This window comes from Notechis scutatus, chromosome 2 (assembly GCF_049901735.1).
Source record: "Notechis scutatus isolate UNSWTSFEM ecotype Mainland chromosome 2, rNotScu1.2, whole genome shotgun sequence".
NCBI lineage: Eukaryota > Metazoa > Chordata > Lepidosauria > Squamata > Elapidae > Notechis > Notechis scutatus.
Genome location: NC_142010.1, coordinates 218,794,885 through 218,801,295, shown reverse-complemented (window position 1 = coordinate 218,801,295; position 6,411 = coordinate 218,794,885).

Below are 6,411 nucleotides of genomic sequence, written 5' to 3'. Positions count from 1 at the left end.
GAGGGGAAAATGGTGCCCAAGACGGCTGGCCTGGGGGCGGAGAGAGCAGGCGGAGCGGAGGAGATTCGGCGCACTGACCCAGAAACGCACCAGATCTTGAAAGGGAGACGAGCGGAGAGGAAGGGGCGCAGAGACCCCCGGGGGAGGAGGAGAGAACGAGCATGAACAAATTTCACGGGAGATTGCATGCAGATTTCGATTCACGTGGGTTTTGGGGGAGCGGGATTATTGATTTAACTTCGGTTCATTGAACAAGCCACAGTGGCTGGGTTCCCACATAAAAGCCATAAACCACGTTTGACAAAGGCTTTGTTCACATAACACCCTCCAGTAAAGCCATATATATAACAGATCCCCCCTGATATCTCCAGCTCAAACACGCCCCAACCAGGCACCCAGATGAAACCCAGCTTCCTAATAAATCAGGGGTCCCCAACCACCGGTCCGGTCCGCGGAACAACTCCTAACCGGGTCGCGGCTTGCTGGGCGCCGCCATCTTTTTTCATGAAAAAGTGCTTCCGGTGAGCTTTTCCGGTAGAAAGCTCACCGGAAGCACATTTTCATCAAAAAGATGGCGGCGCCCAGCTGATGCCGGTACCGGGCTGCGGCGTCAAAAAGGTTGGGGATCACTGTAATAAATGATAGCCGTCCATTTACTCAGAGCCAAGCTGCACTAAAAGCCTCCAATACAGGAACACAATGTTGCCAGCCAACCAAGACACAAAAAAAGCCACAAAACAGAGAGAAAATATTAGAAACACCAATCGAGCAGAACACAGCAAACTCCAAGACCAATAAACACAGATCAAGACTCCCAACCAATCAGGATGAAGAAAAAAACATTCTGGCACAGCAGTAGGCTAGCCCCAAATTTAAAACTGAAACAACTGTAAAAGTCTGACTCACAGACGAACACAATACAGAAGCCTGATGATGGCAGATGAGATTCTGCCGAAACGTTGCTACAACTTTAAAAGCACAACTATAATGACGTGGGAAAATACCCGAACAAAGCTGAATACCATACATGTAAGTACCCACGAAAACTTAAGAAAACACACACACACACACTATATATATATATTCGTATCGGGGTCAAAGCAGGCAGCACCATATCCGGGTGTGCAACAAAAGTACTTCCTAACGGCAAGCCCCCCCACCATTCCCCCCATTTCGCATGTTTTAATATAGGCCTTAATTTGGGGGGGAGGGGCTTAATTTCATTTCATGCCTATAAAACATGCTGGGACTTCCTATTGGGGGAGGCCGTATTGTTGGAGAAACAGGGTGTATATATGGCATTTTACAGTTGTTTCAGTTTTAAATTTGGGGCTAGCCTACTGCTGTGCCAGAATGGTTTTTTCTTCATCCTGATTGATTGGGAGTCTTGGTCTGTGTTTATTGGTCTTGGAGTTTCTGTGTTCTGCTTGATTGGTGTTTCTAATATTTTCTCTCTGTTTTGTGGCTTTTTTTGTGTCTTGGTTGGCTGGCAACATTGTGTTCCTGTATTGGAGGCTTTTAGTGCAGCTTGGCTCCGAGTAAATGGACGGCTATCATTTATTAGGAAGCTGGGTTTCATCTGGGTGCCTGGTTGTGGTGTGTTTGAGCTGGAGATATCAGGGGGGATCTGTTATATATATGGCTTTACTGGAGGGTGTTATGTAAACAAAGCCTTTGTCAAACGTGGTTTATGGCTTTTATGTGGGAACCCAGCCACTGTGGCTTGTTCAATGAACCGAAGTTAAATCAATAATCCCGCTCCCCCAAAACCCACGTGAATCGAAATCTGCATGCAATCTCCCATGAAATTTGTTCATGCGCGTTCTCTCCTCCTCCCCCCCCATGTTGCCAGCCAATCAAGATACAAAAAGAGCCAAAAAACAGACAGAAGATATTAGAAACACCAATCAAGCAGAACACAGCAAACTCCAAGACCAATAAACACAGATCAAGACTCCCAACCAATCAGGATGAAGAAAAAACCATTCTGGCATAGCAATAGGCTGCCCCAAATTTAAATCTGAAACCCCTGTAAAAGTCTGACTCACAGATGAACACCATACAGAAGCCTGATGATGGCAGATGAGATTCTGCCGAAACGTTGCTACAACTTTAAAAGCACAACTACTATGATGTGGGAAAATACCCGAACAAAGCTGAATGCCATACATGTAAGTACCCGTGAATATATATTTGTATTTATATATAGTTTTATAGGTATATATATATATATTATATATATATATTTGTTAGTTTTCGATTACATGTATTTCAGTTGTAGTTGTTCTTTAACGTTGCTACAACTTTAAAAGAACAACTACAATGACGTGGGAAAATACCCGAACCAAGCCGAATACCATACATATATACATATACATATACATATACATATACATATATATATATATATATATATAAATTATCCAGTGAGAAGTATAAACCCAGCTGCAGACTTGGTTAGACCGACATACGTCCAGTTGCGTTCACTGGGCGAAGTGATCAAGAATCAGGTTTTTCAGGAGGTGAAGGAAGCAGCAAACACCCGGCAGAACCTAAGGGCTGCCAAGAACTGAGGCGAGATTAAGGATGACTACACTATGCAACAGTTTGGATCGGAACATTTTGCTATTTCAAGATTTGGCAGTTTTGCCACAGTTTGTGCATGTGCAAGTACATTTTTCTTGTTCTGTTGGCATTACCAGATAAATTATGTTTTTGTGATGTCCTAATGGGATTTATATGTCAAGAGTAACTATCAGATTAAAAAATAATAATATTAAATTTATATGCCACTTATCCAAAGTGACTCAATGGCTTACAATACAATAAAAGTACAAATATAAAAATCATTAAAATGAACAGGAATTAGATAAATCTAGGGACAAGTATAGGAGAGGTAAAAAGGCGAGAGCCATCTCTAGCATAAAGCGCCCTATTGTTTTATATGCAGATAATTAAAGAATACTATCTTTAAACTTTGTCTTTTATTGTGCAGTTGCCTTGCCATGTTCGTGGAATTCCACGGTGGTGTGCAAAGAAATCTGAATTTTAAATTTCTGGATGAATTTATGTGACCATCTATGTTTGCAGTTAACCATATAAAATCTAACCAAAATTTTTGCATTCATACAGTGGTTGTAACCAGTGGTGGGATTCAAATTTTTTTACTACCAGATCTGTGGGCGTGGCTTGGTGGACGTGGCAGGGGAAGGATCCTATAAAATCTCCTGTCAGGTGGTATTTGCCGGTTCTCCAAACTACTCAAAATTTCCAGTTTTCCAGAACTGGTCAGAACCTGCTGAATATCACCTCTCTTTTTTTGCTGCAGAAGCTATGAAAAAGCAACCAGAGACATAAGAATATGTAGATTTTTTTTAAATCTGAAAAATAAGGGAACGGTGATTAGTACCCTTTGGAAGAATCCAAAGACAATAAAGTAGAGGAGAAATGGTAAAAATGTATTCTATATAATGTATATGACAAGAGAATGTAATTCTTCAGAAAAAGATAGAAACAAATTATGAAGATTGTAGAGTTTCCTTGAGATATGCTACCAAAATCTGAATATGAGCTGTCTGTCTGAAAGCTGTTATGGTCAGTATTTAAACTTGATACAGATGAATATTTGAAAATACTTGTGCTGCAGTATATCCACTGTGATACTTTCAAAATAAGTTCATAGTTCCAGAGTTCATGATTGAGAATGCACTTCATACACCTGAAGATTCTCAACTAGTAAAAGTCACATACAAGTAGTCCTCAATTTATGATGACAGTTGAGCCCAAAATATCTATTGCAGTTGTTAAGTGAGTTTTGCCCCACTTTGTGACCTTTATTCCCACGGTTGTGAAGCAAATCACTGCATTTATTAAGCAAATTTGGCTGCTCCTATTGACTTTGTGAGAAGCCAGATGGGAAGATTACAAATGGGGATCACATGACCCCAGGACAGTGCAGCTGTCATAAAAAGTGCCCAAATTTTTATCACGTTACCATGCACATGCTGCCACTCTTGTAAATGTGAAAACCATTCATAAGCAACTTTTTCTAGTGCTGTTGTAACCAAACAAATGGTTGTAAGTCAAGCACCCCAACATTATACCCAGAGATATAAAATACACATTTCAATAATGAGTCAAAAAGTCATGCCTAAAAGAGAACCTGTGATCTATCTGTCCATGATTGATCATGTGCCATAAATTTGTTGTTGAGTTTTAGCAACCCCATAGTTAGATTTTCTCCATAATGATCAGTCCCTAACCTTTCAAATCTCCCAGTGGTGCATGCATGGCTACTATTGCTGAACCTATCTATATTGCTGGTGGTGATCTTTTTCTTGTCTTTCCTCCCACCTTTCCCAACATTAGAGCCTTCTCCAGAGAGTTAGGTCTTCACATAATCTGTCTGAAGTGGGATAATTTTGGGGCCTGAACATTTGTATCTCCAGTGAAAACTCTAGGTTGAATCTTTATCTCCATCAGCCACTACATAGCTCCAATCCACACAAGATGAGCATTTGGATCATTCACAAAGTAAAGGTAGCCCATGACTTACAATCACAACTGAGCTCAAAATTTCTGTTGCTGAGATATTTGCTAAGTGAGTTGTCCCGCATTTTATTGCCTTTATTGCCACAGTTGTTAAGAGAATCGCTGCACTTGTTAAATTGGTAACACTGTTGTAAAGTGAATCTGGCTTCCCCATTGGCCTTGCTTCCAGAGGGTTGCAAAAGTGATTATATGGCCCTGACACATGACCCTTAGAAGTTGTAACTTTGAACTGTTGTAAGTCAATGATTACCTGTATACAAATTGAAAACAATCTCTCTAGAATTTTATGCACTTCACAACAATAACAGTTAAAACATTGTTCTCAATACTCTGCGACACAAAACTAGAACACAATATAATGTCCAAACTATTATATATTTATAATAGCAAAACTGTCAGAACAAAGCAACATGAAGATTTTGAAAAGTAGAGTAAAACAGCAAAAGAAGATATGGAATATTTTACACTGAAGCACAATTATTCCAGAAATAATTTTATATCAAAAGCCACTGAAGTTCACAAGCAACACAAGCATAGCATGAGGGCACATGATGCTTAATAATGATCTGTAGGTAACTCTAAAAGATGGAATATCATACAGATAGAAGGCACCACCATTTAATTTTCATAAATCCCGTTCATCTTTAAATCTCTTTATATTACTGATTGTGTGTCCAATCATACTTGGCCAATAAAGAAATCTATTCTGTTCTATTCTATTGGCCAGGACAGTTCCTAATCTCACAGCTGGACTCAAAGATAGAAAAGAACTGGAAGTGGTCTGAACAATTGAAAGGCACCAGTGAGGCTTTTCTTCCAGGCTATTCTTTTACACTACTAGCAGAATGTCCCATTTACTGGCTATTTGAAGATATTAGAAATATACCAGTATGAGCTCATTTTTTGTTCTTTTTTTTTTTTTAAAAAAGGAGGGGGGTATTTTTTTTCCTTAGAAATAAATTGTAATTACTGCCATCTTTTTAACAGCCAAATTGTAGCAGCATTTTTCCACATCATGCAAGGAGTTTTGGGATTTTTTAAGCCTACTTCTCTATGTTTTAAGCATAGAGATTCTCTATGATTTCAGTCAAATACCAGAGCATTACAGAACCTGGAATGAATATGTATCTATTTAAAATACTTTTCCAGATTATTACTTAGATATTGTGCAACACCAATGTAGCTGTGGCTCATTCTTTTCATAAAATTAAACCAGATATTCCAAAAGAAAATTTTCTGTTTTAAGATGTCCATGTAATTTATTAGTATTTATTTGTTAGATTTATATCCTGTCTTCGTTTAGGAAGTTCAAGGAGACATACATAGTGCATCCTCCTCCCAGTATTTTTCCACATACTGTAACAATAACTATGTAAAACAAATTGGGACGAAAGATAGTGACTGATTCAGGGGTGGGCTGCTATGGGTTGGCCCGGGTTAGGGCCGACCCATTGCTAACGTTATGGCTAGTTTGGCAAACTGCCAAATCCCACCCCTGGCTGGCCTCTCCCCTCCCAGGAGTCTTCACGCAGCCCATTTTGGATGCAAGGTAACTGCAGGGCTCACGCAGAGGCTCGGGGAGGAGGGGAAATGGGCCCCCCCAGAAGTACAGAAATGAGGCTGTTTCCAGCCTCTGGAGCTCAGGGGAGGCAGTTTTTGCTGTCCCAGAGGCTCGAGGAAAGCCTCTGGGCCCTGGGGAAGGCGAAAAAACGGGCCTCCCGGAAGGTCCGGTAGGCTATGGCTACCATGGCCACGCCCACCCAGCAATCTGGCAGAGAACTTGTTGCTGAAACTTTAGAAGCCCACTCTGGACTGATCCAACCTTATCCACTGAGATTTCATGGCTGAAAGTGGATAACA